The following is a 13638-nucleotide window of genomic DNA, read 5'->3' on the forward strand; positions in this document are numbered from 1 at the left end:
TGGATACCATCAATGCTCAGTTTCTGAGTTTCACACCTGATTTCTTTCAAGTAATGGACTGAATGAATGATTGGACCTTTTGAGATTAAATTCACATTGCAGTCAAAAGTATGATACAATGATTGAAATCACCTGGTTTAAGTCTTTGACAAAGTGGCACCACCAAATAATAATTAACAGAGCATTGATGGGATTAAAATTGTGAACTTGGCAAGGGAGTGAACAGAGTTGACAACACTGCTCGAACTCTATAAAGATGACAGAGCAGTGTTTATCATTTTTTCACTTTTCTCCACTGTGTCTCCATTTGTGTCTTGTCTTCAGGTCCGATAACTCCCCTCCTTTAGTAGCAAGACCTCGCTTGGCTGGAGTCCCCTCCAGTAAGCTGATGGCTGCTTCCAGAGTGGAGGACAGCCCCAACCAAGGTGCTGACAGCTGGAGCTGCTGGCCTGTCATTTGTTTGAATGAGTTTGCTTGTGTGTATGAGTGTGTGCTGAGAAACCAGCCATGAGACTAGGCAAAACTGAAAGTAACCTAGTAGCTCTAGGTTTGAACAGTACAGCACAGTAGAGATTGAAACTTCCTGTCTGCTGGGACTCAGTTAGAGTTATAGAGATAAAGAAGATAAAGACCTTGCCGATTATTCTTCTCAGTCAGTTCTTGCATTTGCCCTCCTTGTGTTGAGGTTGGTGTGTGTGTCAGTGCGTCTGCTACTGTGGGTTGTAGTGTTGTGAGATTGGTGAAAAGGGTGACAGTTCTGAAGGGTGTTTTGAGAAATTTTGACCTTGTTTTGTAGGGGTGACCTCAGATGTGAGTGTAGCGGGACAACAACTGACCTATTGTAACGGGCCTGGTGAGTCTGAGGAGGACAGGCTGATAGTGGTGTCCCCACCTGCTGCCAGACCCCCGGGCCGTGTGCCCCGCAGAGTTTCCAGAATCCCCACATGTGAGTCGGCTACACCATTGGTTAAGATGTCACTAATCATAATAGGGACTGGTACCAGAGTTTCATGCAAAACCTCACTGGTAACAAAAACTCTCTAATGGCCTGTGAAGAGGGATTTATTACAGACTTGACACTATTCCTTTCTAACATCCCACCTTCATAACTGTACAAAACAAAAATAAACTTACCTTTTTATCCATGATCCAGGATTCTCCAGCATCAGGGAAAAAAAATTGTATTACTGTATACTTGGTTCTGCTCTGTCTTTTTAAACTGCCTTGCATCAAGAAAAGGCTCTTCTGCTGCTGCTGATGTGGTAAAAACATTGTTTCTAACATTCGTTTTCTTGAATGTTTTTAGGAGTCCTTTGGTAAAACTTTAGAGGCTAGTAAGACTGGCCCCACTGTTCTTTCTCCTTTCTTTCATCTTGTTCAGTTTTTATTAAGTGATCATAAAAATTGAGGAACATTGATAATGGTAGTTTGGATGATTTTTGACAACTGCAGTTTTGATTCCAATTTTGGTGATAGTAATACTATTGATTACTGTTAAGTATCAGACTGAGGACTGATTGCCTATTATGAAGACTGGTAGAAGTTACAGTCAAGTTGGTTTGCACAATCTTGACCTCCATGTGGTGAAAGAGCAGGGGACTTGATGTAGTGTTTTAGCAACAATGGCAACTTGTTAGGAAGACTGCCATCCTGACTAACCACTACAGCCTTCACAATAGACAAGCAGTCCTCACCCTTTATTCTTCTTAAAGGTCAAGTGGAAATATAGTTTCCTCTCAGAACGTTATGTTCAGACAGTATGTGTAAGCCCTGTCTGTGTTTTTCAGGGGAAGCCATGGAAGGACCTTCCCAGAGCTCCTCGGAGCTTCTCAGATGTGCTCCACAACCTGGAGCTGTGTCTTCAATGGGATTAAACCCGTGCCCCCGATCTCTCGAGGAACCAAGCCCTTGCCCGACAGGGCCCAGGGCATGCCCAGGGACTCAGGAAGGGCCGGCCAGACAGGGCGCCCCTTGGAGCGCCCAATGGAAAGTAACCTGCAGCTTTATGGAGAAGAGGAGGCAGTGGACTACGAGGAGGTCAGAACACACCAGTGGTGAACATCACAACATTCTTGCCTGTGGGGTTGGGGATCACAAAATTGGCAGCTCTGTAAAGATAACTGTCAGAGCAGTGCTGATTGTTATGATTTTTTTCTTGCCTGCAGTTCCGATAACTCCCCTCCTTTAGCAGGAAGGCCTCGCTTGGCTGGAAACCCCTCCAGAAAGCTGATGGCTGCTTCCAGAGTGGAGGACAGCCCCAACCAAGGTGCTGACAGCTGGAGCTGCTGGCCTGTCATTTGTTTGAATGAGTTTGCTTGTGTGTATGAGTGTGTGCTGAGAAACCAGCCATGAGACTAGGCAAAACTGAACAGGAATTAAACATTACAGCTTGGGTTTTGAATGGGGCACAGTCTGTTTCAGTTTTTTCTTTTCTAGACTAGATTATTGCATTTCCTAGTCATTTTCTTGAGTGAAAAAACTGTCTTTGTCCACAGAAAACACAGTAGCTGTTCATTATTGCTGCCTACTGGGTCTTATTTAGAGATAAAGAAATAAAGAATAACACCTGCCTACATTTTTCTCAGTTCATTTTGGCATTTGTATTTCGGCATGAGTGTCAGTGTGTCTGCTGCTGTGGGTTTTGACAGGTGAAGGGTGTCGAGAAATGCGGACTTTGTTTTGCAGGTGTGACCCCGGATGTGAGTGTAGTGGGGCAGTGGCTGACCTATTCTAATGGGCCTGGTGAGCCTGAGGAGGACAGGCTGACAGTGGTGTCCCCTCCTGCTGCCACACCCCCGGGCCGAGTGCCCCGCAGAGTGTCCAGAATCCCCAGACGTGAGTCGGCTGCACCATTGGTTAAGATGTTACTAATGATAACAAGGACTGGCTCTGAAGGATAATTAGTTTTTCTGAGGAAAAACAAAGGAAAATTGACTATTAAGCCTTGATTCTTTGTTAAATTATGTGTTATGTGATGCATTATGTGATAGTTAGCCCACAGAGGAATGATAATATCAGATGGGAATGCAGGCTTTAACTAATCTAATGTAGTCAATGGGACTCTGGATCATGATGATAGAGTTTTTGTAGTCAACAAATGTGTAACATAGGCAGAGATGTGATATTTTTAAAGTCATAACAATTTGTTGGTGTAATTTCTGAGCCTCAATTTGGTGAGTTGCTTTCAGTCGAATCTGGCTATTATCACATTATTATTTTAATATTGTTGCGTCCATTTCAGTGATGCCTGTCAGACCATGTAATTAAATCATATATTCCAATTCACTAACACTTTAAAAATAAAACAGGTGATGCAGTTATTAATATTGGTTCTGAAATATGTTCATATGTTCTCATGAGTTCAGTGCAGTTCTAAGGCTCAGGGCCATTGCTTTGGTCACTTTGTCTCTATAGGAGTGTTGGGGAGCTCCACTCGAGTTGCTTCTCAGCAGAGCCTGATGTCGTGCCCTGGGCAAGGCACCAGCACTGGCAACACAAGTGTCGAGCCCCTGGCGCGAGTCTATGGAAAGGCAGTCCAACAGAACAGTCACCCCCAGGTCGAGGAGGTGAGTAAGAGGCCTTTATTTCTCTTTGCTTTTGTTTTGAGTTTTTTACAAACAAAACTTTTGAGTTTCAAAAAATGCTCTGTAGGTCTTTCATTTTTGTGTTTCACCAATATCCTAGTTTTTTATAATACCTTCTACAGTATATTTATTTATAAACACTTCACATCAAGACATCAAAAACAATCAAGATTAGTAATAATGTCTCCATCAGCATATGTACTCTGTATACTGTAATGCCATAGCACACAAGTGTAACTACAGTATATTATGATCAAGTCCTGTCTGCATACTGACCTAATATTCACAACTATAGTATTTGAAGCCCTATACAGACAGTATTCTGGAATAGAATATTAGAGTATTTTAGATATAAAAAATACAGCCTGGAAAGGAATTGACGCAATAATAACAAACAGCAAAAATGTTTTCAAGGGTTCACTATAAAGGAAATAATAATGATACAGGACTAATATGTTTCTTTTCCAACTATAATATATTTGGTATTTGAAGGATTTGATCATTTTGGGACCAGCCAGATTGCTTACAATGATCAGGCACAGTTATTTATCTCAGAAATCTCAGAAATTAAAACATTTTAATTTTTTTTTGTAGACCTTGGGGTTCAGTATATAGGAAATAACAATGAAACAGGACTAATATGTTCTATTTTCATCTACAGTGGTATTTGCATCTTCGGTATTTGAGGGATTTGATCATCTTGGGACCAGCCAGATTGCCTAAAATGATCAGGCACAGTTATTTATCTAAACATTTTTACATTTTTTGTAGACTCTAGTGGATAACTTGTGAAAGCCTTTAGCATGCTTTTAGAAAACACCTATCAAATCCCTTGCATGGCACTTTCATCTATGTACTGTACTTAATTTTATAAGCAGCATTATAGAGTTGCTGTCATATGGCTGTAAGTTATGTTACAGCAGCAAAATATAGAGGAAACTCAAAATAAAATGCAAGAAGGCTTGCCAGATATAGCAAACTATGGAAGATATAAACTGACGTTCGGGAGGGATAACAATGACAAGTCAATCTCACACAGCTGTTCCTAATCACCAGCATTATAAAACTAGCTACATACAGTATACTGAACTCCAACACCTCCCTGTGTGTGCTAGCATTCACAAAACATTCAGTTCTTGGATGTTGTTGTCCCTAGTGAAGTAAATGTTATGAACAACTCTAAAGGCATCCAATAATAATAATTGTAAGACGCAGTACCAAAAAATATATAGAATTTATGGAAGTGTTTTTAAATTGTGTTTGTTTCTTTAATGATTGGGATTAGACTCTGAATATACTGTATTTGTATGTGAAATTTGTTTTATACTGTACTCCCCTAAAAATACACACAACAGCAACCAAGTCCTGAGGGTGACAAGTAGTTACAAAAGTGTTTTGTTCTTCTCTTTTTAGAAAACGTAAGTAAATTAAATAAGATCTGTTCTGTCAATTTGTATGAATTCTTTTTTTACACTCCAAGTTGTTTATGCTACAGATGATATATTCTTGTGCAATTTAGTTTTAGCTGAGATCTGAGCAGCTGATTACTCTAAACACTATCCTATCCTATCACTATCCTGTTCCCAGGGTGATTTTTTGCTGGCTACGGAATTGCAATTTCTGTTTCTAATTTGCTAATACTGGCACTGACATTGATATTGACAATACATCAGTACTGTTTTTTTAGGTGGAGCAAGTACAAGTAAATGTATATGTATATGAATACTATGAATCACTATTCAATGCTGTGAAACAATTGGTGTCTTGGGGTCCTACAGTAAATATATCAGAGGACTGAAAGTAAAAACTTTTACCAGGACTGGTCCAGCTGGTCCCAAAACTGTGCTGAGCCTAGATTCCCCAGGGTTAACTTGTGCTTGTCTGTTATTACAGCAGAAAGCAAACCTACCAGTAACAGCCCACAAGATGGGGCACGTCCAGGACCAGAAGAGGAGCGCGGGGAGTGTTAAGAAACGCCTGCGCATGATAGGAGGGATGGATCTGCAGAGGAGAGGGATAACGTCTCTTTTCTGCCTCTGAACAGTACCCCCCATATTGCAGGTCAGATCAGCATCTCCCTCACATCTGCACTGATTTTCTTTCTCACCTTCTTCCACCACTTTCTTTCAAGGTCAGGTTTTTTCCTTCTTCTAGAGCTTTTTTACTGATACCCTGAGGCAGAAGCCTTTCACGATCTGGTTTAGTCAAATCAGTGGTGACCAAACTGATCACAGAATGTTTCCCCACTCTGTTGTGACCTTTAGATGAGCTGTCCCCTGCCCTTAAAGGAAAGAGGAGAAATGGTCCAGAGCACCCTGGGCTGCGATGCTACTCTAGGCCTGAGCTGACGCTCACCCAGAGCCTTCAGTTTCTGGCCTCTGACGACTGGTAGGCATAAAAGAGTACAATCAGCATCCACCTATTCCGTTTTCTATTAATACAATTCTGACTAGTGAAAATACAGACCTTGTTGCCCATAGCTCTATACAGTTAGACCTCTTTCCTTGTCCCGGTTGATGTATTTCTTTCTGTTCACTGAATTCAGGGAGAGGAAGGTTGACGGACTGACCTTCATAAGGCGTCTGTCCCAACACCACCCCGCCATCCTGATCAGCAGACTGTATGATGTCTCCCTAGAGCTTCTGCAGGAGGTGTGATTTCTCCAAAATATTAATTGTTAATTTGGATGATTGCTTTTCACCGTTTTTGTATCCATTTGACCCATTTATAGAGAGGGGTACAGACGAGCCTCTGCAGTGCTAACAGTGGTTTGCCTTTCCCCAGGTGAAGAACTTGCGATCAGTTGTGTCTAGGATGGCAGTGATGTGTCTGGGAGACATGTTCACCTACCTGCAGAGAGGGATGGACCCGGAACTGGGCAACACAGTTAAGGTGCTGCTGCACAAAGCCGGAGAATCCAACACCTTCATCCGACAAGGCGTAGACAGCACACTAGACTGCATGGTGCAGAGCTGTACCCCTGCTCGTGCAATCAACGCACAGCTGAATGGAGGTCTGAGGTGAGGGCAGAAATATACAGGATAGAATAATACCCAGAATCTTAGGGTCTGACTCCAGGAGCTGTGAAGGGTCATTTACGTTTCATGGAGCTTGAAATCAAAGCATGTAACAAAGAATATTTACTACAATGCTAATATCCATTCATTTTCTAACCACTTTCTCCAGTTTAGGGTCACAGGGTAGCTGGAGCCTATTTCTGCAAACAGCGGATGTAAATCCGGCCAAACCTTGGACACAGACACGTGCACACTCACACCAGAAACACATGAGAACACACAAGCAGATAGCACCCTACGTCCAAAATTGAACCCATTGGACACTGCGTGGCAGCAATGCTAACCACTGTGCCACCATGCTGCCATACAATGCTAACATACTTAACAAAAATGTAAAAACAACATTAGACGGTGAAATACAAACTTTTATCATTTTAAAAGACATCTGGTTAAGCACTGGAAAATGAGGTCCTCATTGGCAATGGTTAGGTCACAAGCTGATATGGTTTCAGTCAAAGTAACAGCTCAGTAATATACAATACACCTAAACTCCAGAGTGAGGGCGTGTATGGCACATCACCTGGCAGACCTGGTGGAGAGGATGGGCGCACGTAACCTCCCCAGGGACATCACCAACCGCATCCTGCCTGCTGCCACTCGGCTGGCACAAGACGACTCTCAGGAAACCAGGTACAACCTCGCGTTTTTCCAAGATGGGTAAGATGGTGATTTCCTTCAAGGAGCCAACTTTGCAACTCCATGGTGCAATGAGTCTCATGCAAAGATTTGTCATTTCAGACACTTTGGACAGCGGTTGCTGTCTTCCCTGAAGCACCGACTTTGAGCAAAAGGTACTGTCTGTGGTCTGCGGTCCTGTATTTTACAGTACAGCTCTAATTTTCAAATGGAAACATTTCATTTCCTTTAAATTGAAAATGTAGGTCTAAAATGTATAAAATCACAATCTACATTCACAAACACTTAATAGGGGACAATATACATCATTAATAGTCAGACTGTTTATTTTGTTAAAATGAATATTACATGTAGTATGTGCTCTAGAAACGTATAGATTATAGATATTAAATATTGTAATACTTTTCTACCAATGCATTATTTAGGTTATTCTTTTTACATTTATAGTACTAAGCACAAAAAAACTAATTTGGAATATGTTTAGCTTCCAATGTATTTAAAGGTATCACTCACTAATTAAAAACTACTTTATTTTTGTCAATGTATGTTATTCATAATCAGTGAATGAATTAGTCATTACTGAATTGTGTGAAAGATGAAAAATGAAAGTACTGTGGCAGGCCTGTTCTGGTACACCCTTAATTAAATGCAGGTGGGCTGGAGCTTGAGGCTCCCAGTGATGTTGCTTGACTGATTGATGGACGTATTGTATTCTGTATGCTTCATGCACATGATCACCCAGCCCGTCTGTCTATCCTGATGCCAACTTCCACCTTTATCAACTCTCCCACCTTTGTGTCAGTTAGACTTCCAAGTGGAAGAAGAGACTTAATGGTGAAGAATGAAACATCACAGTGAAGACATCAGAAAGAGACAGAACTTGCGTTATTTGTGTTTAAACTATTCTCTGCTGTTTCTTGGTGGTTTCAAGTGCTTAATAAAGTCGTTATTTTGAAATCATAATTGACCTTGCTTCTCCATTCTTTATGTATTGCCTGTGCCTCATATGCCTTAGAATGTTGGCTCAGTACTTGTTCAAGCACATCACGGAAACTAAATGCAAGTACAGCAATACCACTGCATTTATTTCTCCACTCTTTCTGTACTGTATGTATTGTAATGCTGTAGTTATTTTTAGACCTAATTTCTGCCTCTTAAGACAGTGTATGAAGTTAACTAGATGTTCTGTTATTTTTAAGTTAAAAAATTAAGAACATAAGGTCTCCCAATGTGAAGAGCTCATTTTGTAGATTGCACCTAAATGATACAAGGATCTCATCCAAATATTTGTTGCAGGCTATCAGCTTCAGCAACGCTGAAGTACTGTAGCTTGTTCTTTACTTCATGGTTTTAGATGCACTTCCTTTATCGTTTCTACTTTTACTCCCAAGTTTGATTTACTGTTTATTATGAAGATGTCTATGGAGTTAATATAGTCCTGATTCCAATTTATCTTGATCATGTCCTCAGCTCTGACAGGGACAGAAGAAAATCTTTTTGTATAGCAACTGCTAATCATGTAAGAGCTCTCAATGTGCCTGGTGTTTCATACATATACTGTAGCACTGCACACACACAGCCTACTTCATCTCCTCAAGCCCTGCCAACATACTGTTGCCCATTAATAACTCACCAAAATCAAAACGATCCTCAAAATAAATAAAACTATACAATGATCCCCAAGGCCAGTCTTACTATCCTCTAAACTTTTACCAAAGGACTCCTAAAAACATTCAAGAAAACGAATGTTAGAAACATAATGTTTTTACCACATCAGCAGCAACAGAATAGCCTTTTCTTGATGCAAGGCAGTTTAAAAAGACAGAGCAGAACCAAGTATACAGTAATACAATTTTTTTTCCCTGATGCTGGAGAATCCTGTATCACGGATAAAAAGGTAAGTTTATTTTCGTTTTGTACAGTTATGAAGGTGGGATGTTAGAAAGGAATAGTGTCAAGTCTGTAATAAATCCCTCTTCACAGGCCATTAGAGAGTTTTTGTTACCAGTGAGGTTTTGCATGCAACTCTTGTACCAGTCCCTATTATGATTAGTGACATCTTAACCAATGGTGCAGCCGACTCACATGTGGGGATTCTGGAAACTCTGCGGGGCACACGGCCCGGGGGTCTGGCAGCAGGTGGGGACACCACTATCAGCCTGTCCTCTTCAGGCTCACCAGGCCCGTTACAATTGGTCTGTTGTTGTCCCGCTACACTCACATCTGAGGTCACCCCTACAAAACAAGGTCAAAATTTCTCAACACCCTTCAGAACTGTCACCCTTTTCACCAATCTCACAACACCACAGCCCACAGTAGCAGACGCACTGACACACACACCAACCTCAACACAAGGAGGGCAAATGCAAAAGCAGACTGATAAGAATAATCGGCAAGGTCTTTATCCTCTTTATCTCTTTAACTCTAACTGAGTCCCAGCAGACAGGAAGTTTCAATCTCTACTCTGCTGTACTGTTCAAACCTAGAGCTACTAGGTTACTTTCAGTTTTGCCCAGTCTCACGGCTGGTTTCTCAGCACACACTCATACACACAAGCAAACTCATTCAAACAAATGACAGGCCAGCAGCTCCAGCTGTCAGCACCTTGGTTGGGGCTGTCCTCCACTCTGGAAGCAGCCATCAGCCTTCTGGAGGGGACTCCAGCCAAGCGAGGTCTTGCTGCTAAAGGAGGGGAGTTATCGGACCTGTAGACAAGACAAAAATGGAGACACAGTGGAGAAAAGTGAAAAAATGATAAACACTGCTCTGTCATCTTTACAGAGTTCGAGCAGTGTTGTCAACTCTGTTCACTCCCTCGCCAAGTTCACAATCCTGCTTTGAAGCACATAAAACCACAAAAGATGCCAGCTTGAACAACAACCTATCTTTATCAACACTCTTCACTCCAACCGCCACAAAAAAACAGAAAAGATGTTCATAAAAGTAGGAGGCTACCTGTGTGGCAGTAAGCAAAAACAAAGTTACAAGTTTGGAAAACAAGCTTCAGTGCACTGTTTATGAAAGCCACAACCGTCTTGAGCTGTAAGGGCAGTATTTTAATTGCTCTGAATGTGTCTGCAATGTGTACATTTCTGAGGGCCATGTGTAATGGACAGACCTGGGTTGGGTGTTCGGCGGCACAGGCTTGATTCCATTGGAGAAATAGCGAGAACGCACAAGCGTGGCTTTAGTTAGCACAGGGCAATTCTCACGGGCTTCACCTGAAGGACAAAGTAGGAAAGGCATTCCTAAAAAATTATAAAAGCAACTAGATCACATTTATTTTCTAACCACTTTATTTAATTTAGTGTTGCAGATAGCACACCAGGAAGTGAGACACCAAGACAGCAATGCTCATCACTGTACCACCATGCTGCCCATCAGATCTACACACTTATCTAGGATCCCCAGTGCAAGAGCAATCTACATATAATTATTCCAAATTACTGTATATCCCAATGCAGACTTGATCAGTTATTTGGAATAAACTATGGAAGAACCCAGGAAAATTCTACTGAAGTTTCTACAGATTTTAACTCAGTAAAAACTCATCCCCAGTACTGGAATACCACCATGCCAGCTGAGCTCTTGATTAAGCTAATTCAAAAGTAGCTGGATACCATCAATGCTCAGTTTTTGAGTTTCACACCTGCCTTCTTTCAAGTAATGGACTGAATGAAGTGATTGGACCTTTTGAGATTAAATTCACATTGCAGTCTACAGTATGATACAATGATTGAAATCACCTGGTTTAAGTCTTTGACAAAGTGGCATCACCAAATACTAATTAACATCATACCATCATTTTGTCTCCTGTTAAGAGATGCTAAGCCACAAATAAGACAACTACCACTTAATAAGAAAACTGAGGGCAGAGTAGGTGGAATTTTATTTGTCAGGTTTTTTTTTGCATAACATGTCCATAGCAGAGTCTTTGAAACCAAAGTCTAAAAGTAGAAACAGGTTGAAAAGGTCAAATCACCAAATAAAAAGAATAATTCAGCCTCAATCATTTAGAGATCAGCCAGAAGGAAAAGTAAAAGACACTCCAGAAGCAGGGTTGAGAAGCATTACTTTAATAGACCAATCAGTAAATATTAGTCTCTGAAGAGGAATATTCTTACTCTCTAGCTTGATGGCAAGATCAGAACAAGCTGCTGTTTTACCATGAGAGGGTTTGGGACAGGGGAGAAGAAATAGAAGCAGAAGAGGACAGATGCATTGAAAAGCCAGGAATCAACACAATAGGTGACCACACAAACACCAATAATGGGAATCAGTGCACTTTGGCAAAGCAGGTTAATCCCATCAAAGCTCTGTTAATATAGTCCTGATTCCAATTTATCTTGATCATGTCCTCAGCTCTGACAGGGACAGCAGAAAATCTTTTTTATAGCAACTGCTAATCGTGCAGGAGCTCTCAATGTGCCTGGTGTTTCATACATATGCTGTAGCACTGCGCACGCACAGCCCACTTCATCTCCTCAAGCCCTGCCAACATACAGCATGTTACTGACACAGACTACTCCCTACCAGGAGCACATGTCTTTTTCCTCACACAAGGAGGGAAATGTACTTCACTTTCTTTTACCACACCATGGTCAGAAATGTTTGGAATGATTTTGGTGGAGTAATTGTGAACCTAAATTACTCTTTTTTCTCTGGGTTCAGAATTAGCTAAATAATTCAAGACAGACTGTACACAGAGTGATAACTACAGATCTCAACTTATCACTCATCTTGAAATTAAAAGTCTAGGAAGCATAAATCAGGTACTTACCAAAGTGTTTGGCACGTTTTGCATTTTCCTGACTTATATTCATTGTTCTAGTGAACTGCAGGTCTTTCTCAGAGGAGCCACTCGGTTGGGGAGACCAGGGATCTCTGTCCATCTGAGAAGCAGGAACAATGAAGTTCTCAGTGCTTGTTAATGCTTAATGTTTGATTTCCAGAAAACTGGCATAGTTTTTGTAGTAAATGCATGTTTTGCTAATTTCCATATCTTATCTTTTCCATGTACTGTAATTGAACCTTAATAATATCCTTACATATTTTATGTAGAAAGACTGCAAGAGACATTTAAATCTGTAGATCATTTTTAGTAAACATGTTGACAGTTAGCTGATATAGTGATCATTTCTATTTAATTTAAGTACAGGTCTTGGGCTCATCAATCCCACTTTCTTTTCTTTGGAGAACATGAACCTAAGGACTGCATGCAGAACAGAAGAAGCTTATGCAATATCATTTTCTTCCACAGAGTCCAAACAGTAAACTCCTCTTTATTTCAATAAAATGTCAAAATTCGGACAGAGAGATCACTGGTTCCAGTCTACTTACTAAACACAGTTTTCATTACAAACTATTCTGATTTACTTCATTATAAATGACGAGTACTGAAACTGGCACTCAATCAAAACTCCTCAAAGTGTTGTGATGTGTTATCAGTACTCAACTCAAGCATTACAACGGTAACATCGCATATTGACAGATGTAATGGAATGTATAAATCAAACATGAAAAATATGGGATTACAAACAATCAGACCTGTATGGAATTTCCTAAATCTCTTCTTAATGATTTTATAAACCAAAATGCAGCAAACTCTAAGGAGGCAGTTCTATTCTATAATTTACAACTGGAGACACAGTAATAGGGGGCTGTACTTACTGCTAACGTTGTCTATTTGCTGATTGGTAATAGTAGAGTATATAGGCAGCATGTTTATAAAAGAGGAGTGTTAATTCAAGTCAACTCCTTGATGATTATAAAACAACATGAAACATACAGATTGTAATCTGAAGAACAAAGAGAAACCACCCCTAACTGTATATAGATCCCATTTCTAGCTGCTACTTCAAGGAGCCCAGATTGGGCCTTAAGACACCTAACTAGGAATCCTGTTGAAAGCACCCACAGCTCTCCAAAGTAACAAGCAGCCCAGCCATTTTATTGAAGCATCAATACCACGGCATTTTTCAAGAATTAATTCTCTTTTAGTTTCAAGTTGCGGCGGCTCTTTTGCTACAAAAAAATGGTTGACCCCATCTACACTCCTTGGGTTTTTATAAACTGGAATATCTCTCACTACTTTTGTTTTTGGTTGGTTTTTTCTTTTTTCATTTTTATGAATTCACCAATCCACTGAACTTTAAAAGTGTGAACATTTAATTACCTAATGTAATTTTAGAGTTATGGTGAATAAAAATGAATGCAGTATTATAAATGAGATTTTACTAGTGTTGGAAACCTTATGTATAGTCTCAATGCTGAAGGGAGTAAGCTACACACTTCATGTTATACGGTGTACCCAAACATTCCGTTTGTAATTTTATTGTTCT

Source organism: Lepisosteus oculatus, chromosome 3 (assembly GCF_040954835.1).
Source record: "Lepisosteus oculatus isolate fLepOcu1 chromosome 3, fLepOcu1.hap2, whole genome shotgun sequence".
Classification (NCBI taxonomy): domain Eukaryota; kingdom Metazoa; phylum Chordata; class Actinopteri; order Semionotiformes; family Lepisosteidae; genus Lepisosteus; species Lepisosteus oculatus.